Genomic DNA, 23,185 nt, shown 5'->3' with positions numbered 1-23,185 from the left:
GTGACGACTGTATGAAACAGTAATAAAGTAAGCAGTTCGCATCCTTCAGCCTGTCCGATACTCGGTCATATTTCCTGATTCCATAGATGTGGCGGAGGCAGCAATTTTGTATTTTCTGTATACGATAAGACGTATCCATGTCGACCGCAGCATGGTAAATTGGTGCCATATAATCAAATTTTGACAAGACGTAAGTATCACATAATTGTTTTTTGATATTATATGACAGATATGCTCTATGAGGATATAGCTTTCTTATATAGAAATATGCTTTCTTTATATAATCATTAATCTGCCCACGATATCTAAATATCAAGTATTAGACCCAAGTACTTCACGCTCCATGCGCTGCAAAGGTGTATCTCCCAATTTAAGATCAACATTAAGATTAACCCAAGCACACCCCACAAGACTTGCAAAACATATCCACATGGATTTATCAGGGGTAATCTTTAATTGGTGGTAATTAGCAATTTTTTTTGGATAATTTGTAAAGCCCTATTTAAACGTAACTCCATCATGACTGGATGACACTAGAGGGCATTTTTTGATATTACAATTGAAACTGTGAGTTTTCTTAGAAAAGTTGAATCTATTGGTATTACTTTTCTTTCATGAAAAAATAGCAAAATGAAGCCCAAACAAACTAGTGAAAGCCGCGCAATATCATGTTCCTAATCTAAAATTTCGGTGAAAGAAGATTTAATGAGAAAATTTAATGGTTTTGATCAGTTGGGCAAAAACTTTGGACTAAAAAACAATAGAATGAGGAATGCTCTCAAAAGTGAGGTGAAATATCTTCTAAATTAAGCAGGCATATAAAAAAAATCATCGAAATCCATTAAATTTTCTCATAAAATCTTCTTTCACCGATATTTTGCTGTTTTTTCGTGAACAGAAAGTAATACCGATAGATTTAACGACAGATTCGACAAATACGAAATAATTTTGGTAAGTACCAAGCTGAAACAGGTTACGTTGCGTTTTATGGTGTATTATATGTGTGCTTGCCGGTGCTTGTTTTTATTAAAATATGGGACGATGTTTGTTGGTGTCGCGTAGCTTCGTGTGATGTTGATGTAGTGGGGTATTGGCATAATTCCTGTTTCTTTCGGTTTTTTATTGATGCCTACATTAACTCTACTATACGTAGGTCCGAACCCATTTACGATTTGATTAAATTAATAACAAATTTTTTTCTTGTGCAATATTATTGGATATTACCGGTTAACAAAAACATGTGCATAAATCTAAGCGACGAACCGGCCAAAACATGTTCATTCAGTTGAGATTTGTTGTGATAACGATTGGTTATTATTTTATATCGCTATTATAAGTAATATGAGATCTAACGAAAGTGATTATTCTATCGATTCGGAAGACGAAAGTGATAATAATCTTCGATAAAGTAAGTGCATCTTCTGACGAAGACGATATGAGGAGAAGATCACGAAGTTGGTTTCTTATCAGTATTATTAACCTCCTCCAGCGCCTTCACGATTTAATTTTACAGCGGCCAATTTGTTAAATTTTGCGACAGATGAGGATGTATGCAGGGACGTAATAAAATTTATGAAACTATTTTTAGATGACGATTTTTCGAAATTGTTGTACGAGAAACAAATAGACAAGCAAGAAAAAAAGAATAACTGGGAACTTACTGATAAAGACGAGATGTTTGTTTGCTTAGCTGCAAACATATTGATGTCATTAGTGAAAAAGGCAAATGTACAACAGTATTGGACCAAACGTCACATTATTGAAAACCAGCTTTCCGCAAAATTATGTCACGAAAACAATTAATGGAAATTTAAAAAAAATTGCACATCAACAATGACGAGTTTGATAAAGATACCCTGTGCCAAAACCTTATAAGATTTGCCCGGTTTTTGACCTACTACAGAAACGATTTCAAACAGTATACACTCCTGAACGAGATGTGACAAAAGCTTATCACTAAAACGTGCTAGATTTGGTATAAAATCGAAATGGTCAATGATAGTTTACACTGGCAAAGGAACTACTTTTGATCCAGAGTATACTGGCCACGCAATATCAACACAAATCGTATTATCACAGGTGGATCACTGATGAAACCATTACTCGATAAGGGTTATTGCGTCACAATCGATAGTTTTTACACTAGCCCTATATTAGCTGATATTTTAGTAAAGCGTAAAACCGATACTTACGGAACTGTAAAACTAAACTGAAAGGAAATGCCAGTAGGCCTAAAAAGTCAAAAACTGAATAAGGGGGAAATTGCACCGTATCAACGAGGTAAGGTAATGGCTTTGAAATGGCGAGATAAAAAGGATGAGTTCCTCTTATCAACTATATACACCAGCAGTTCAACAGAACATGTGACTAGAAATGAGCGAAAGGTCAGAAAGAAACCTGTTGTAGTTACAGATTACAACAACACAATGAGAGGCATAAATTGCGTAGATGGTGATCTACGCAATTTATACTTTCTGACTAGCCAGTCGTCCGGAAACGTGGATACGAGTGTAAAGATTGTGATGTAGGTCTATGTGTGGCGTCATGTTTTCGTATATACCACACCACAGTAGATTTTTGATTTATATATCACTGCCTAATTACACAAAGAAGAATATCACGTTACAGCGATGGACAGGGCCATTAAGAGAGGATTTATTACTAAAAGAAATTATTAAGTAATGTTTTGAAATTCATGCAGTTGTCTGGAGAACCTCAACCCGCAATGGTAATGGTAATGGCAATATGATTATCCTTTGCCAAGTGATTTTTGTTGATTTGAACGAAACGATAACAATGGAAATCTTGAATACCATTATAAATAACTTGCGAAGTATTAAGCATGAAGAATGAATTAGGCATAACTACGAAAAAGACATATTTCGAAAATCCAGCTTCAAAATCAAATATTTTTGTGTTTGCTAATGCCCCACATCTTCTCAAATTAACAAAAAATTGGTTACTAGACATATTTGTCCTTAAATACTAATGTTTTATCAATGAAATACCGCTTGGACCTTTCGTGAAACTGACACAGAAATAGGCACCGCTCATAAATTAAAACCTCATAGTTGTCGTGCAAGGCAAAATGTATTACTTGCAGTGCAACTGCTTTCGCACACTAACAACTGCATTACGACGATACTTTTCTAGAGGATAATGTAAAAAAATCAAATTGTTAAATTAGTAAATGCTTAAGTGCTTAAGTTTGGTTCGATATACGATCTCGTTTTCTACTTCCATTTCAAGTAAAATACCATGAGTGTTACAATCTTGACACAGTCAGAACATGCAGATATCTTGAAAAGGAGAAACATAAATATATGTTACATTCAAGAGACGCAAGGGTGCAAACTCCAGAGACCTACTATGGAACGGATAAACAAGCACAATGGCGTCGGAGTCGTGCTTGACGGCTACTTTAGAGACAGAATCACTAAGACACAGAAAACCATCTATTTTGGTCGTCAAACTTGCATTTGATATTCAGCCTATCATGAATGTTGTCTGCGTGTATGGACCTCAGACGGAAACGGAAAATGAGTCATTCTCTCCATACCATCTAGAGAGACTAAATTTGTCTTAGGCAACTTGAACGACCATATTGGTAAAAACAGCAGCACCATGGATATTGGATATGTGCACGCAGGGGGAGGAAATTAATCATCTTTCTGAGGTCACCTACAAAGACGGAGGACTTCTATACTTGCTGTGTACCTGTAAAACATATTTCTCAAATAAAATATAACATAATTGCCAGATTGGCAGAAATGACGGCCATATAGGCAGTTGGGAAGGATAATAAGAAATGAAACGAAAATCTACAAGCTGCTATTCGAGAAATACAGAGATGGACATACATGTCGATTTTACCAACAAAACAATGGAAAACAAATATCCTATTCAAATTATGCTCAGTATATGAGCATGACATTAGACGCAAAGTTGCGATAGAAACCGCATGTAAAAAAGATAAAGGAAGAGTTAAACATAAAATACAGAAAAGTGTATTGGCTGATTGATAGTAATTCCACATTTTCTCAACACAATAAAATTTTGCTATGTAAACAAATACTTAGATCAACCTCGACTTAGAAGCATGGTGGATGGATTTGAGCTGGAAAAAGTGGATGAAATTGTCACAAGTTCTGCTAGAAGACATGAAAGCACAAAACATGAATATTGATGCTATTGAAATGCTGGTCAATTCACAGCAAGTGAAAAGACTCAAAAGACTTAAACCTTTTGAGTTGGTATAACAAAGTGTTTACTAGAGTCAGAGAAGAGCAGAGCTTGGTGCGGCAATGTAGGTGTCAGGTATAGAGTACTTAACTTAATGATGGCAGAATAGTCATGGTAACAATAATAATGATAAATTCTACAAACATACATCGAGATTACAAATACATTCACTCTCTCTCATTCACTCTTTTGTCGCAGCTAATAAATCGGATGGGTTGCTACTGTGGAATTTAATCGGGTATTGCTCCACCAGGTGTTTAATAGATAGTCTTTCAGCGCCACAGTCGCATTTAGTGAGACTATTTTTCCTCACTTGAAGAGTGATCGAAGCACTTGCCGCAGTTCGTCCTAATTCTGTTGAGTATTGCCCAGATACGTCTTGATTAGTGGAAAGTATCTGGTATGCTTGTAACGAATAGCATACTCCGGTTGACGTTCTGTCGAGAGTGACAAAATACCTAGGATATTGGGTATTTATTGTACTGAGAAGTATGTCTAAGCTGGGTTTAGGCTGGTAGTTGACAATGCTGTTGTTTAAATGGAAGTACGATACTTCCGTCTTGATGGAATTGAACTGCTTTGTTCAGTCGCGGAAATGTCTCACAGTTAGTCAGTACTTGGTCTGTGTAGCTGCGGCTTGACCGGAATCCTGCTTGTTCCACAGATTGTTTGGACAATTCTGATGTATAGCAGTCTATTAAAAAGGTTTGTAGACTATGCTGAGAAGTGCAATTTGGCGGTAGTTTTTGGTGTATCGTTAGCTTTTAGGTTAGCGGTGTTAGAATGGCGTCCACTTTTGCCCTTTCGAATTAATGGAAAACATTTTCCTTTGAAGGATGTCCGAGAAAAACATTGCATGCCATTGCCTAGCAAAACTGTCACTGTGCTTTAGAAAGACAGCATGATTAGACGGCATCAAAGCCGTGATTTTTTCACAGGTGAATTTTAAAGTCTTGAGATCTTTTATAACTTGAATTGTGTGTAAGTGGTTTTGGGGTGCTCTTGAGGTTGGCACTATGTGGGACGCCTTTTGGTTTGGGTTGGGTTAGGTTGGGGTCTCAGAGTTTTCGTATCAGTGAGCAGGCTGCCAGGAGGACCAGAGGATCAGGGGCTATTAGAGAGTAGGGTAGAGGTTGACCACTGTTGTCATTTGTAATAAAACAAAGATCGGGGTTATATTCATTCTTCCAGGCTGCATGTCGAAAGGTACCTCTGTTCTTGGCGTCAAATAGAAGGTGAGTACCATGCTCGTCTGACCACTTCAAAAGTATGTGCCATTCCTGTCATTGTTAACATGGTGCTTTTCCTCTTGAGTTAAGTTGAACTTCTTGGGAACTTTTCTGTGTGCGTTTCTTGAATTGCGACCAGGTCATCATCATTTTCATTGAAGAGTCTGTGCAGAACTTGGCACTTTGCTGTACTTATGCAATTATCAACATTTATATACACAACTATCTGTATTTACAGAATAACCTGTAATGTAGCCATACTTTAAATAAATAATGACACAACATTGATTGAAGATTATCTTGTAGTAGTAATTTAAGAAGAAATAATAATATAATAATGTGAATGTAGAATCACTACTTTTGAATGATACCGAAAAAAAAGATGTCAAGGTGATTTATCAATAAAAGATCTGAAGACGTTTCATGTGTCAACCAAGACGTTCTCTACATCAATCGAAAGTCTTCTTTTCATATGCTAATAAATAATCGAAAGTTATGTAACAAATTTTAAAGCCTACGTACTCGATTATAGTTATTACAAAAAAATAATGAATGCTGAAGAGATTTCTTAATCGAAAGTTCTTTGTTATTTTGTAACCTTTTTTTAAGAGCTAATTCTTTGTTTTTATTTAACTGAACCATAACTCCGCATTTAATCGGTCGATAATTAAAATCACAAAAGTAGGCCAGAATCCTAGGCTGAACTCATGTACCGTTTATATTTGTTTTTATCTTAAGAAGGGGAAAGCAACGAAAGTTACAATTGGAAAGCAAGAGCAAGTATGTACATTCTTACATTTTTTAAAGCTAACTACAAGGTTTACCTTTATAAAACTAACCCAGTTACTTCTTCATCGTCTATTTTTACTTCTTCTAAAGAAGTACTATTTTGATTAATTTAATCCTAATTTATTATAGTCGCTATCACTTCCCAACTATGGGAAAACAACTCTTATCGTTTAGCGAGTTTTAAGCTGACCAATAAAATGGTACTTGTGCGTAGAAGAAGTATTTGTTCTACTGACCAACATTTTCCTTGAATACAGTTTTCATTAGATGGTGTTAATTAACATAAAGCGATGTCAATAAAGATAAAAGAAAGTTATTTATTCAATTTGTTAGATGTAATTTAATACCTCAAAAACAGCACCAAAACCGCTGTAATTGATTATGGTTATGATTTAATAAGGTTTAACACCTAAAAAAACACGGTTTTACCTAATTTTCAATATTTCGTATTGTTCTCGATGTTTATGCATCTGAAAGTAAAAGTACAAAACAGCAATATTGTTAAGAATAACGGTTGCTACAACTGCTAAAACGTTCGGAATCCCGTGCTGTATCAACAACATGTAAAACCACGATTTCATCTAATTTTCACCTTTTCGAACGTTTTTCGATATTTATATGCATCTGAGAGTGAAAGTATAAAACAGCAATATTGTTAAGAATAAAATTTGCTACAACTTTTTTTTTTAATGTTCCAAATTTTTTCTTATTGGTGCTAGACTTTCTGGTGTATAAAATACGAGCCGAACACGGTGTCATTCTGAAGGCTGTACAAGATTAACGAAAAACAACTAATATCGGGCATTTTGTAATTTCAATAGAAGAAACTATGGCGAATTGAATGACGTATAGATCTTGATAATCAAGTGCATCGTTTACGAGCTATGACCACCTAAAAAAGGTCATTTTTGTGTTATTTTCATGTACCTTTGCAATTTTATCGTTTTAGCGGAATACCAAAGACATTTCGAATCGGGAATTTCAATGTTCGTATTGGCCAATGATAATGCTTTCGTAGGAGATATTATTTATCGAAATCGGTAGAGAACTTCTCTTACCAGTGTGAAGTTACCCATAAATTCCATCCATAAAAAAAACTTTTTTGTTTGTGTATCGATTTTAATGATTAATAGCTCATTAGAAAGATCTCGTGGAGTAGAGCCTAACATAATTTTGATCCTTCTATTGCTCGTATTGAATCATAGCGTACGTTAAAGCGTTAATCCAAGCGTCGAATCGGCCAAAACATGTTCATTCAGTTCAGATTTGTTGTGATAACGATTGGTTATTATTTTATATCGCTATTATAAGTAATATGAGTTCTAACGTAAGTGCATCTTACGTTAGAAGAGTTAAAGAAGATAAAGGAAGAGTTAAACATAAAATACAGAAAAGTGTATTGGCTGATTGATAGTAATTCCACATTTTCTCAACACAATAAAATTTTGCTATGTAAACAAATACTTTATTATACTTACTTTATTATACTTTTTTACATTTCGAATCGGGAATTTCAATGTTCGTATTGGCCAATGATAATGCTTTCGTAGGAGATATTATTTATCGAAATCGGTAGAGAACTTCTCTTACCAGTGTGAAGTTACCCATAAATTCCATCCATAAAAAAAACTTTTTTGTTTGTGTATCGATTTTAATGATTAATAGCTCATTAGAAAGATCTCGTGGAGTAGAGCCTAACATAATTTTGGCGGCGCAGATTTTGGGCGGGAACACCTTAAATTCCGCGAAAACAGTGAAATATATAAAAAAATTCTCTAACTTTAGAGTCCCAAAAATTGAAAACTAATTAACATAACATCAGGTATGATTACTAAATCAGAATGCGTATACTGTCTTCTACACAAAAGTGAATTTTGGTCGTCGCTAAATCATATGGGTAATTAGAAAAGTGCCAGAAGGTTCTTTGAAAAGCAAAATCATACCCATAAGTATAACTTTTTTGTTAATGGTCCGATTTAAGTTTGTGTAATACCTTTTTGGAAAGGGTTTGTCCTGTAGATCATGTCATAGTAATGGCGGCGTGAAATTCTAACAATAACGGTACTTAAACGATTAAAAAAGGTTATAAACAATCATACCCATAAATATAACGTTTTTGTTAATTGTCTGTAACTAACTAATAACTAATAAATATAACCTAATAGATGTGTAATAAACGAAAAGTCAAACAAAGTGCCAGAAGAGAGTTGAGCGAAACGCGATCCATTAACATACAATTCACAGTATGAAAATACGACCTTTAACAACAGCCAGGAACATTTAAAACAAATTTCCAAAACTAGATTATCCTTTACAAGCAGATTGATACAATTGTGGAGTTCTTGTCTGTCATTTGATTGACTGTATATTATCAAATAAACCATTTAAATCATTAAATGCAGATTCATACAGAAACATCGTTATTGAAACTTTATTAAAAAAACTCCGACTCATTAAAGGAAAAATGTTTCTATTTCGCTGAAGAGGTTCATAATGAATTCAAATACAAGCAATGCTCGTAGATGGCCCATGATACCTGCAAAAATAGTTTGGACGAGCGGTTTGAATTTTGTAGACAGCGATCTTAAACTGTAATGGGGCCGTTACACATTCTTTTTTCTATTGGCTTATTCGATAGTTTAGCAACATTGAAGACTTCTATTAATTTTGTATTTTTCAAACAGGGCCTTAGTTAAAAAAAAAAAATGAAAATTTGAGAAAACTTTGGATACGTCACCGTCGTTTCGCACGCGGTTGGTTGAAATAAAAATCAATAAAAGGTGCATGAGCGAGATGCCACGAGAATCTTATGCGCTAGAAGAAGAGATCCGAACGATTCACGTTTTGTCTGATCTTCTTGATCTTACGTGAAAACCTCGTAAACATCACCAAAGCTGTTATACAGGGAATTTTGAATTTTAATATTAATTATTGCAAAAATTAAACATTGTTAGAATCTGAAAATGTTACCAATCCTTCTATTTTTACATACTTTATTGATTTTTTGAAAGACTGTCTTTCTATTTGATTGAGGGTAACGGCCCTATACGGTACAATAAAAATGTGCCATCAATTTTTATATACAATTTAATGTAGCAACTAAATGTAACTACAATTAAATTAGATTTTAGTAGTTGACTACTTATACAATTTTGTTTAATTCATCTCATTTTGTAAATAATTGTTGTAGCGAGTTTTAGATACTTATTATCTTTACAGAAAAATTATATAATATACAGTTGACTTGTCGTTAATAATAATGAATTATAGTATTTTATTAATATACTGTGTTTTTACTTATTATAAAAGTGGGACAGTTACTAACAATGTTTAAAGGACAAAGAATATAATTATTTATAACGTTTTTAATCGTTTAATCACCCTTATTGTTAGAATTTCGCGCCGCCCTTACTATGACATGATCTACAGGACGAGGCCTTTCCAAAAAGGTATCACACATTAAAATTGGACAATTAACAAAAAAGTTATATTTATGGGTATGATTGTTTATAACGTTTTTACTCGTTTAATCACCCTTATTGTTAGAATTTCGCGCCGCCATTACTATGACATGATCTACAGGACGAGCCCTTCCCAAAAAGGTATCACACATTAAAATCGGATAATTAACAAAAAAGTTATATTTATGGGTATGATTGTTTATAACGTTTTTACTCGTTTAATTACCGTTATTGTTAGAATTTCGCGCCGCCATTACTATGACATGATCTACAGGACGAGCCCTTCCCAAAAAGGTATCACACATTAAAATCGGACAACTAACAGAAAAGTTATATTTATGGGTATGATTGTTTATAACGTTTTTACTCGTTTAATTACCGTTATTGTTAGAATTTCGCGTCGCCATTACAAAAAGGTATTACAAACTTAAATCGGACCATTAACAAAAAAGTTATACTTATGGATATGATTTTGCTTTTCAAAGAACCGCCTGGCACCACGTACGTCTGGAAACAGGTTCGTGCTTTGTTGCACTTTTCTAATTACCGATATGATTTAGCAACGACCAAAATTCACTTTTGTGTAGAAAACAGTATACGCATTCTGATTTGATAATCATACCTGATATTATATTAATTACTTTTCAATTTTTGGGACTTTAAAGTTAGAGATTTTTTTTATATATTTCACTGTTTTCGCGGAATTTAAGGTGTTCCCGCCCAAAATCCGCGCCGCCAAAACTATGTTAGGCTCTACTCTACGAGATCTTCCTAATGAGCTATTAATCATTAAAATCGATACACAAACAAAAAAGTTTTTTTTATGGATGGAATTTATGGGTAACTTCACACGGGTTCTTATAGGATAGGTAAAAGAACAAGTTTACAATGATAATAGTGCTAATTTAGTTTTTATAGACAAATAAATAGAATATTCGTGTCAAGTATGATTCTTAACAACCTTCGATTTCAACATCATAACATATACTTGATAAAATTATTTTCTTAAATAAACCGGTAAACATATTATCTAATATATTCAAAAAGAAAACGTAATTTGGTATTAATGTCTTAACAAATATATATTTAGTTTAAAGAAAATTCTTTAATGAATTAAACTTAAACTTTCATTTACTTGCATAAAACTCACGTAACCTTCTTTTTCATGGTTAACAAGACCACTTTGAAGGAGTCAAAAAGGTTAAAACCCTCGTTTGTTCTCGAAGATTCCGATTATTCGAGAAAGAATTTATAGGGAATTCCAAAACCAAGTTGAGTACACCGCAAACGTTTTGTAATGACGCAGCACTTGTACTCTATTCGTGTGCATATCATCGAATAGATGACTAAGCACATCGAGAATACAATATTACCTTTGTCATTACGTTAATTACTAAGTCAAACACTGGTTTACATTCGGTTGGTTTGCAGAGTTCCCCATTTACGATGAGGAATGGGGAATATGAAATGGTCAGCGTTGACGAAGTCCGTTTGTTCTATGTTAATGGACCTAAGAAAGGACTAAAGGAAATGGAAAATTAACCTCCTCTACTATAATTTGCTACACAGATTAAACAGACAAGATACGCAAAGAGAAACTAAATAGAAAATTTAACAATGATCTACATTTTATTGTTAATTAAAGTCTGTAAATGGCGACAAATTTAAAAGTTATAAATCTACTTTTAAAATTTGAATTTTCGAAATTGAATAAATTAAGTAAATTTTTGTATAAAGATTTAACGCAACAATCGTATGCTTACTATTTACGGTAACCAGCTATTAAATATTTGAAGTGCCAAATAAATTTTGAATTAACATATTTACGACGTCAACAGGTGTTGTTAGGAACGTAGGTTGTTAAAAAACTTGTCAAAAATCATAAATTAACTTTAACTTTGTTACAAAAACTATTTTAATTTATTACTTTATTGGTTTATTTAGGTCAGTTAACGTTCTAACTCTTCTACATTTCTCACTATTGTCATATTCCAAGTGTATTAAATTACCAAGACGTAAATTTTATAACCCTACAAGAGAATTTACCTAAAGATTAGAAAGGATTGGGAATTAACAATGTTAACCTGTATAATATATAGATTTGCACACTTTCCGTTGTTGATCGTTTGTTAAAAGAGGAAAGAAACTACATCGGTTATATTTCGAATGGCACTTGCCGTCGTCGATCCCACTTCTTCTAACTGTTAGTGTACTGCCGGTACTGCACGGCAAATTTCAGATACTCACTGTGAAATCGCTTCGCGCGCTGAATATAACTTTCATCTCTCGAGGAAAGTTAGTAGTAGTAGAGTTGAAAGTGCAGGGTCGCCGGTAAAAAATGCACCAGAGCCCCGGATTCAGGTGCGTTTCTATCCTGCAAAGTCGAAGGTCGACGTCCATATAAATTTCTACGTTTCAATGTCGACCAGTCTCTTTTCAACGAAGCCGTCGATCTCTACTCCTTTATGTAGTTTCTCTTACTAATTTTGGGATCCTACCGAAACAATTGTATCACAGACCTTCAATACTTATCTGGTCTCATGTGTATTTGAGGTCAAAACGTGACCTTTAACCTTTTTCATGAAATATTAATACCACATAAAATTTCATTATTTTTCATTGGTCTTCGTAATTAGTTTGACTTTTAATTTCTACATCACTTGTACTTGCTTATATAACAAGATTGAATCAATGATACTGCTTAACTTACAACATACTCTTTGGTATATATATAATGTTGTGTAAATAAAATGGCTAAATCCAACATACAGGTGTGTTCTGAAATCATTATAGTGCTATAAATAGAAGGACTGTTAATTTAGCAATAGACACAAAAATTAAAGATATTGTTTCTCATACTTTAGCAATTAAACATCTCATCTACTAAGCTTTCTTGTTATCGTTAAAAAAAGCTACAAACCATATTTTCCCGACAGACGTTATTGGAAAGGTTTTAAAATATCGTAAAGTGATTAACTACGAGAAAGTTTTTAGAAGTACTGAAAGTTTTCGTAAATATTTACTTTGTCATTTTTTATGACGTATGTTTATAATGTACTAATTTAACTACTTTTTCCTCAATACGTTAATTATGTATATTTCAAAATTTTGTTTAAAAACTTTTATTGAAGTGGAGACAATAAAATTTTTATGAAGTTAGTCGTGGTTGGATTTTCTGTCTAATTATTTACGATCCAATAAATCTAACTATTAAGTGCGTTTTATGTTCGAAGAAACATAATAAATTGATTATGAAACAACTGCATACAATTGTTATATTTTAATAATTGCTCAAATATTTAAAACAAATCTCGTTAATAAAATAAATTTTCTTTTGAAAACATGAACATTAAACAGATCGTGATTAAATATTGGATAATATTACACAATATTACATTGAATCCGGAAAATCTGATAGAAATACAGGAATGCTGATTCATTCAGAGTTTTTGAAGGTAAATTTATAATTTTGGGGAATTTAAAAATAGACATTTAATTTATTACATTATTCACCTTGTGTTTATAATTCTATTTATATTAAAAATTTTAAACAAGCTTCCATTGAAATCTTCAATGGTGGCTGAAATTGACTTCTTTTTACACTTCCTCGCGATGATCAATCAATTTAGAGTTTTTATGATTCTTCTGTAACGTTAATAAGTTCGTTAATCGTTCTATAAGATTTAAAAGCGATTATCTCGTTATGAACACCAAATCCTCACAAAACAATAAAATGAATAATCCAATTCTAGGGAAGTTAAAACTCCGCCATATCCTGCCCTAAGCCAGGATGAGATAGGAGGAGGGAGAGGAGTACCAATCACTATAAAAAAACCAAAGTTCAGCTAGTCCGGCTTTAACACCTTGTAAGGGCCCCCATCTAGGGTTACAGACAAAATCTATTCTTGGTCAGCAGCAACAATAAATCCAGGCATATAAGCTTTAAGATCCAGGATTTTTTTCCGAGGGGGTGTAAATATCCCCCCGTTAAAAATAAAAATATTTAACAAAATACTAAAAATTGCTAATAATAATAATAATATTCCTTTATTACACAACAGGCATAGCCCAAAAAAGGATAACAATATATATTCAATAATGTAATAATACAATAATATGTATCTATATGTGAGAAAAAAAACAAAAATTCAAGAAATTAACATTTGACCAAATTATAAAGAAAATAAAAAAAAAAACGAAATAAGTGAATTTACATGCAGGTGATCACTGACTGTCTGGAATCCTGTTGGTCACTTTACAGAGAGTTTATGTTGGCGCCCGTCTCATAATGTTTGTCCTGGCATAAGGAATGACGAATACGCAGCTACATCTTGAGTTACTCCTTGGAACAACAAACCCTAGTCGCTCAAGAATGAAAGGGCAATCGATGTTATATTCGATAAGCTTTTGTAGAAACTTTTCACAAAATGCGTTTCTTCTGTTCGTCAAGGAAACCATATTGTGTCGCGCAAGCAAATCATTTTGTGGTATACCTCGCTCAGGGTAAATTCCATCAAATTTGTAAGAAAGAAATTTTAAGAATCTACGATGGACTCGATTAAGGCTTAAGAACTCACATGCATATAAGGGACTCCAAATCAGACAAGCGTATTCTTACTTACTCAGAACGTAAGCACAATACAAGGTGATTTTGTTCCATGTTGCAAGTGTGAAATATATAAATAAAACAAAGAAAAACTTCTTACTTGCTTAGTTTAATTAAATTTACTGTCGTACCGGTTTCGGGAACATTATCCCATCATCAGCGACAAGCTATATATTATAAAAATACAAAAAAAAACAAAAAAACACATATTAAAATATTGCAGGCATATAAATATTTAATAACTTACAGTCAAAAGAAGCGTACGATAATTCGGAAAAGCACAAACATTAAAAAAGTATACATATCAAACGTGAAGCGTTAGGATATGTGATAAGACAACTGAATTAAAAATTTTTTGCAAATGTTCGGACGTTATATAATATGGTGGAGCGAAAACTCAGAAACGAGTTACGCTTGGAAGAGATGAGATGCGACTGAACAACTGTTGGGAGAACGAAGAAAACGGGGGGGTGTGAAAAGAAAAGAGCATGATTCTTATATAATAAATCAAAATATTAAAATAAACCAAAATAAACCAAATAAAAATTAATCAAAGATAAATACAAAATCCCCTGGAAAAAAATATCACTCATTTTCGTAAATAAGTAAAAAGCGGTTTATAATTGTAAAAAACTTGATCATTTAATAAAGAGTATTCGTTGTTATTCTTGATCTTATGTATCTCAAGCTGTTCTAGAAGGTCAAGTCTATAACCCTTTTGACAATTATGAATGAGAGCAGCGTTATCAAAATCAATGTTATGACCAGTGTCAACTATATGTTTATTTATGTTAGATTGTGATTTAATTTTATGTTCGTGTAAACGAGTTTCCAATTTTCGACCCGTTTGTCCAATATAGATGGCGTTACAGTCAGTACAATTAACAGAATATACTCCGTTCCTTTTTAATTTATCATTGTTTTTGTAGTGATAATTTGATAATAAATTCAGTATGGAATTTCTGTTGGAATATGCCAAGGTTATATTAAATTTTTTAAAAATTCCTCTAGATTGCAAGGAAATGGGATTATAGGGAATAGGTTTATAAATTTGGTTGTTAATAGGTTTAGTAAATAATGGGTCTTTCTGTTGTTTAATTTTGTTCGTTAAATTATTTAGGACCTTCTTAGGGAAATTGTTCTGTATGGCTAAGTTTTGAATATAGTTAAATTCTTTTATTTTATTCTCATTTGAAATGGGATAGTTAAAAATTCTATTGACAAGAAAACGAAAATTAGCTAATTTGTGAGCTATTGGATGAGCTGAATCATATGGAATAGTAGTTGATATATATTGGTGATCTATATTGGACAAACGGGTCGAAAATTGGAAACTCGTTTACACGAACATAAAATTAAATCACAATCTAACATAAATAAACATATAGTTGACACTGGTCATAACATTGATTTTGATAACGCTGCTCTCATTCATAATTGTCAAAAGGGTTATAGACTTGACCTTCTAGAACAGCTTGAGATACATAAGATCAAGAATAACAACGAATACTCTTTATTAAATGATCAAGTTTTTTACAATTATAAACCGCTTTTTACTTATTTACGAAAATGAGTGATATTTTTTTCCAGGGGATTTTGTATTTATCTTTGATTAATTTTTATTTGGTTTATTTTGGTTTATTTTAATATTTTGATTTATTATATAAGAATCATGCTCTTTTCTTTTCACACCCCCCCGTTTTCTTCGTTCTCCCAACAGTTGTTCAGTCGCATCTCATCTCTTCCAAGCGTAACTCGTTTCTGAGTTTTCGCTCCACCATATTATATAACGTCCGAACATTTGCAAAAAATTTTTAATTCAGTTGTCTTATCACATATCCTAACGCTTCACGTTTGATATGTATACTTTTTTAATGTTTGTGCTTTTCCGAATTATCGTACGCTTCTTTTGACTGTAAGTTATTAAATATTTATATGCCTGCAATATTTTAATATGTGTTTTTTTGTTTTTTTTTGTATTTTTATAATATATAGCTTGTCGCTGATGATGGGATAATGTTCCCGAAACCGGTACGACAGTAAATTTAATTAAACTAAGCAAGTAAGAAGTTTTTCTTTGTTTTATTTATACAATACAAGGTCTTTAATAAGCTGACACTTGTGAAATATTTAGACATACGCATCACAAAACCTAGGGACCTAAAGGCCTCCGAACACACATTGTTGATATGTGTTGTAAAATTAAGACTTGCATCAAACAGGACCTCCAAATCCCTGTACTCTTCAACACGACTTAAAGTGCTGGCAGCAATATTGTAAGGATATATGCATGGTGACGAGCATCGGCTATAAGTAAGTACACAACATTTATCTATATTAATGTTAAGTTTGTAGGTCTTACACCATTGCACTATTGTGTTTAAGTTGTGCTGCAGCTTATCTGCATCTGCCACCGATGAGACTTCGGCAAAGATCTTAATATCATCAGCATACCCCAAGATGCGACAATTTACGAAAAGAACAAATAATAGAGGGCCCAAATTTGATCCCTATGGAACCCCTGAGGTAAGAGTGAACTCATTAGAAAAATATCCATTGTAAGTAACATGACATTTTCTATGTTGTAAATAAGAGGCCAGAAGTTGAATTGCTGAAGGGACAAATCCGAAAGAGCTCAATTTATGCAAGAGAATTCTATGGTCAATCAGATCAAAGACTTTGGATAGATCAGTGTATACAACATCCACTGTTGTATACACTGTCCAACGTTTATCCAAGGTGCTACAGATAAACTCGGAAATCGTAGCCAAGTTGGTAATTGTAGACCGAAAACAAAACCAAGCTGACACAAAGGGGCGTGTGCTGGTGTACATAAAAGAATATAATAATTTTTCAAATAGTTTAGTAAAATTGGAAATTATCGTAATTGGTCTATAGTTTCAGAGGGACGTACGATCATCCCTTTTATAAACAGGCACAATTCTTGATCGTTTCCAGCGTTCAGGAATTTCACAGAACGTAATGGACAAGTTAATAATAAATTTAAGAGGGCAAGCAAATATATAACGACAGTATCTGACCATATAACTTGGCAACAAATCATCTCCAGCAGTATGATTATTAGAAAACGTTGCCATTAATTTAATTAGCTCCTCTTCTGTAATGGGATGAAAAGAGTATGGCAACGGTATGAAATCAGATTCAGTGAAAGTTCGGTCAGTAGATACAGCGTGAACAGCAGAAAACATGTTAGCAAAAGCATTTACAATATCTTGAGGATTGCTCTCATTATCAATCAGATTACAGGGTATTCTTGTGGTATTCTTGTCATTCAAGCGTATGCCACTACAGTAGACAAAAGTGAAGAATTTACAAAAAAAGGCGAAACAACTATTATTGCAGAGTACTTTAATGGCAAAATTGACCAAGGCAAGGTTGAGGGTGTATTTGGTAGATATAGTCTGGGCACGCGCAACGAAAGAGGCGAACGACCAATAGAATTTTGCAACGAGTTCGAATTAACAGCTACTAATATTTCCTTTAAACAGTATCCTAGGCGACGTTACACATGGAAAGCGCCAGAAGACAACATAATACGTTATCAAATCAACTATATACTAGCCCAAAAACATTTGTTGTGTCACTTAAAGAAAGTAACTACACTATTCAGCAGGTTGAAATTCAGCATGTTCAAACGATCAAACAGAAAAACCTTAGCAAAGAAGATATATATCGCACGTCTCAACAATGCAGAAGTGGGAGGGCTTTAGGGGGGCACTCGACATTACGCAGAACAACGACATTGGTTACAGGGTTAAGAAGAAAAACCAACAGTGGATGTCCGATATCTTATAACTCATGGAAGAAAGAAGAATATACAAAAAACGCCCCAAGCTGTAACTCTGTCATTTACATTCCGATTTTCATGAGCGGGGTATCAAATGAAATGGTTTCATGAATACTATGATTTATGCTACAAATAAATTTTTTCCAAGGCCATCTTCAATTTTAAGCGATTATTAACTTTTGCTTTTCAAATTGCTCTATATATTTTTTTTACGTCATTTGATAGAGATTGTTTTTCTGAATCCACTGATATACAATACATCCATTTTGAATATAATTTTAGTAGAGAAAAGACACCTGTATACACAGGTTGCCACACAAGAACGCCGCTAGCTGTACCTCTGTCATTTACCTTCCAATTTTCATGACCTAGCTATCAAATGAAATGGTTTGATGAATACTATGATTCATGCTACAAATAAACTTTTTCCAACGACATCTTCAATTTCTAGCGATTATCAACATTTGATTTTCAAATTGCTCGGTATGTTTTTCTTCACGCTATTGGATAGAGTTTTTTTTCTGAATCCATTAATGTACAATACATCAACATTAATCGTAATTGTAGCATAGAAAAACATTAAAATAGTTTCTGAACATTCTCTTAAAGTCACTTGTATTATACTGTAGTGTGCCATGGGATAAATGAAAAAACAACTTATAAGTATCATTTACAACTGTTTCGGGCATTGACTTATCAGTTTTGCGTGTTATTTTTTCCCATGGCACACTGCAGTATTACAGAAGTGACTAAGACAATGTTCGGAAAATGTTTTAATTGTTTTTCTCTGCTAAAATTACAATTAATGTTAATGTATTGTAGATCGATGGGCTCAGAAAAAAATCTCTATCCCATAACGTGAAGAAAAACATACCGAGCAATTTGAAAATCAAAAGTTGATAATCGCTTGAAATCGAAGATGGCGTTGGAAAACGTTTAGTTGTAGCATGCATCATAGCATTCATCAAACCATTTCATTTGATACCTCGTTCATAAAAATCGGAAGTTAAATGACAGAGTTACAGCTTACGGTTGTTGTGCGACAATCTGTATATACAGGTGTCTTTTTTCTGCTAAAATTACATTCAAAGTGGATGTATTGCACATCAGTGGATTCAGAAAAACAATCTGAAACAATATATGGAGAAATTTGAAAAACAAAAGTTAATAATCGCTTAAAATTGAAGATGGCCTTGAAAAAAATTTATTTGTAGCATGAACCATAGTATTCATCAAACCATTTCATTTGATGCCTCGGTCATGAAAGTCGGAATATAAATGACAGATTTACAGCTTGGGGCGTTTTTTGTGTGACACCCTGTATAAGAACAAAGATAAGAATAAATAGAAGGAACCTAAAAAAAATCTTCAGATGAAACACGACACATTTCACCTTCACAAAAAGGACACAGAACTTACCAACAAGCGCAAGCAGAATAAAGGTATTCTCAAAGATCACAACAACAGAATCTTGATAGAAATAGAAGAGAAACAATACGTCAAGGGCCTGTTTGGAGACAATCGATCTAAGGAGCCTACCCCAGGTTTCTAAACTAGTGAGTCATGTCTGATGATTACCAAAAACGAAATGCAGCATGCTATCAGGCTGAAAACAAGCCACCGGCCCTGATGAAATTCTTGCAGCAGCGTTAAAACTGATAGCTGAAAAGGATGGTGAGGGATTAACATCGTTGTTCAACGCCATATACATGACGGGGAAGATACCAGAAGATTAGTCAAGATCTACATTTATAATATGTACTCCCAAAAAAGCACATGCCACCCAGTACGATGAGTACTGTATGATAAGCCTGATATCTCACGTTCTGAAGACTTTTTTGAAGAGTCTTTCTAAGAAAATTTGAATTCACAAGGTTATGTATCATATCCACACAAATTTTTGTTCAAATTGATCAAGCCGTTAAAAAGATTTTTTCATGTTTCCATACAATACGCGCGCACTGTATAAAGTTGTGTAAATAAAATGGCAAAATTCAACATAAAGATGTGTTCTGAAATCATTATAGTGCAATTCCCATACAAGTACATTTACCTGGCTGTTAATTTTATCAACAGACACAAAAATTAAACATATTATTTCTAATAGTTTAGCAATTTTACATCTCATCTACTAAGCTTTCTTGTTATCGTTAAAAAAAAGCTACAAACCATATTATCCCGACAGACGTTATTGGACAAGTTTTAAAATATCGTAAAGCGATTAACTACTAGAAAGTTTTTAGAAGTACTGAAAGTTTTCGTAAATATTCACTTTGTTATTAACAACATTTTTTATGACGTATGTTTATAATGTACTAATTTAATCACTTTTTCCTCAATACGTTAATTATGTACATTTAAAAATTTTGCTTAAAAACTTTTATTAAAGTGGAGACAATAAAGTTTTTAATTTTTAATTTTTGGTTGGATTTTCTCTCTAATTATTTACGATCGAATAAATCTAACTATTAAGTGTGTTTTATGTTCAAAGAAACACAATAAATGAATGGATTATGAAACAACTGCATACAATTGTTATATTTTAACAATTGCTCAAATATTTAAAACAAATCTCGTTAGTAAAATAAATTTTCTTTAGAAAATATGAACATTAAACAGATCGTAATTAAATATTGGATAATATTACACAATGTTACATCTACATTGAATACTGGCGATCTGATAGAAATACAGGAATGCTGATTCATTCCAACTTTTTAAAGGTGAATTTATAATTTTGGAATTTAAAAATAGATATTTAATTTATTACATTATTCACACCTTATGTTTACAATTTTATTTATATTTAAAACTTTAAATAAACTAAACCAGTGTCCATTGAAATTTTCAACGATGTCTGAAATTAACTTTTCAAACTTTCTCGAGATGATCAAATAATTTAGAGTTGTTATGATTCTTCTGTAACGTTATTGCACAGTATGACATTTGGATAACTTTTCATCGGAATAAACAAATACGCAAGACCGGACAAAGATAGCGGCCACTTCTACAAGCCTTAGAAGTGATTATCTCGTTATGACCACCAAATCCTCACAAAACGATAAAATCAATAATCCAATTCTAGGGAAGTTAAGTATCCCAGACGATTGGAAATCTGTAGAAAAGTAAAAACGAACTAGAAAAAATGATGATGATCCTGAAAATAAAATCAATAAACAATCAACAAACTAGATACGATCTACTAGACAATTAAATGAAGAACGGGGATCGAACAAAAGTAACAAAGCGTCCACCTGTACACTTCATTCGTACATGATGTAGATTACATCAACCACTTTTCCAACTCAGACTGCTACTAATCTCTACATCCTGAAAACCCTAAATAATAACCAGAAAAAAGTGCAATTAAATACATCTGAAGATTTTTTGGAACTCATCAAAGCTGAATTAATTATCAGAACTCACATATCACATATATTAGTTAAAATTCGACCGTAATGTTTGAGTTGTTGAGTCACCTGGTCATCCAGTTCCAAACATTGCCAGCATCAGACAAAGGGGTACAAAGAAATATTTACCGTTATCAACGTTGAACTATGTCATATAACAAAGACAACTGTAAGGTAAAACCCTTTTTAATGCGATCGTTGTTATTGAGCCATCGCACCCTAAAAGATAATTACCAGTGTCAACGATGGCAGACATTTGGTTATACCAAGGCATATTTTAATAAGGATCCAAGAAGTGTCAACTGTGCGTGAGAACACTGTTAAAGAAAATAGTAGTAATCATTACGAACATGAAAAATATAGTCTTTAGATTAATGTCATGAAAAGATAGCAATATAATTTTTTCAAATGCTGGAATGTCGCTTTATTGCGATTACAATCCAAAACATCATTTCTGAGGATCAAGACTCATCTCCACCAGAGGATGGAATCTTTACAGACCTATTTTGGACAATATGGTGAACACTCTTTCTATAGGCCAACCAATATATTGGCCCTTTGACCTGGCTAAAATACTTAATCTTATCGACTTCTGTGTTTTAAGGGATTATCATTGAACTACGTTTAAAAGTGAGCGTTTATTTGAGTTATCATTTGACCAATTAGGATTTATCGTTGAGGCAGCTATAAAAGCGTGTCTTTTGACCAAACCACTTGCTTTAATAACTAAAATAAAACTAAAAAATAAAAACTAATGGGCTTTAAAAAGTACGAAGACTTTCACTGCCGGTATTAATTGAACTAAAACTAGCACTTGCACTATCACTAGAAGTCACTTGACACTTCGAGCTAGTTTTTAAAGAAGATTGCAACATGGCATCCAAAACCATTACCACAATTACCGAAAACTTCTTAAAAAACCTATTCCACACTGCTGATAAAAATAAGTTTATTCGAGAAATGTTGAAATAGTAACAATATGGTTATAAGGACTTTTATCATAAACAATCAGTAGCAGCTTCCATTTAAATAAACCTTACAATCAAAAGAGTCAGTATATGCGCATTCAAGGAAATTATTGATGGACTGAGATCAAAAAATACTCCGAATATGATCTGATCACAACCACAAACCTGAAGTAAATTCCAGGTTAACATCTTCAATACTATGATAATAGTGGGCTATTTTCCCATGCAATGGACGGTATTACAAATAATTGTGATCTCCAAGCCGAATAAACATTCAGCTATTGTGACGTTACATCGGCCCATTGCAGGATACTCTATCCATGAAGAACTTAATACCAGATTACCAGTTCAGTTTTAGAGCTCTGGACAGTAAAAAGTACTGCACCGCAGCCTTCTTGGATGTTTCTCAAATTCTAATACTTCAGGATGATCTGAATTCTCGTAACTTGGGAATAGTTTGCACCTACAATAACCCTCGGATCTTCCTTGGACGTTATCGGTACTTTTGCTGATAATTATGGCTACTTACTGTGAACGTAATTTGGTGACCAAAGATATTCAGTTTCATCTGGACATGTTTCAGGAGTGGCTGACGACATGGAAGGTCATCGTCAATATTACGAAATCCACGCGTATTATTACATTCACTCTTAGAACGGGTAAATGTCTACC

At 33.1% G+C, this 23,185-nt stretch overlaps 1 protein-coding gene and 1 long non-coding RNA gene across 2 annotated transcripts in view; one reads left to right on the top strand and one right to left on the bottom strand.

Moving 5' to 3' along the window:
* LOC139429080 (uncharacterized) overlaps positions 1–23,185 on the top strand; it is a 516,749-nt gene that overhangs the window by 58,811 nt on the left and 434,753 nt on the right. The gene's annotated exons all lie outside the window — the stretch shown is intronic.
* On the bottom strand, positions 13,743–14,793 carry LOC139429081 (uncharacterized). Its single transcript, XR_011639783.1, has 2 exons — positions 14,575–14,793; positions 13,743–14,494 (listed from the first exon to the last, which is right to left on the bottom strand). It is a non-coding gene; the product is annotated as an uncharacterized lncRNA (long non-coding RNA).

The sequence above is a fragment of the Onthophagus taurus genome, chromosome 2, assembly GCF_036711975.1.
Source record: "Onthophagus taurus isolate NC chromosome 2, IU_Otau_3.0, whole genome shotgun sequence".
Taxonomy (NCBI): Eukaryota; Metazoa; Arthropoda; class Insecta; order Coleoptera; family Scarabaeidae; genus Onthophagus; species Onthophagus taurus.
This window is presented reverse-complemented; position numbering and strand designations above follow the sequence as displayed.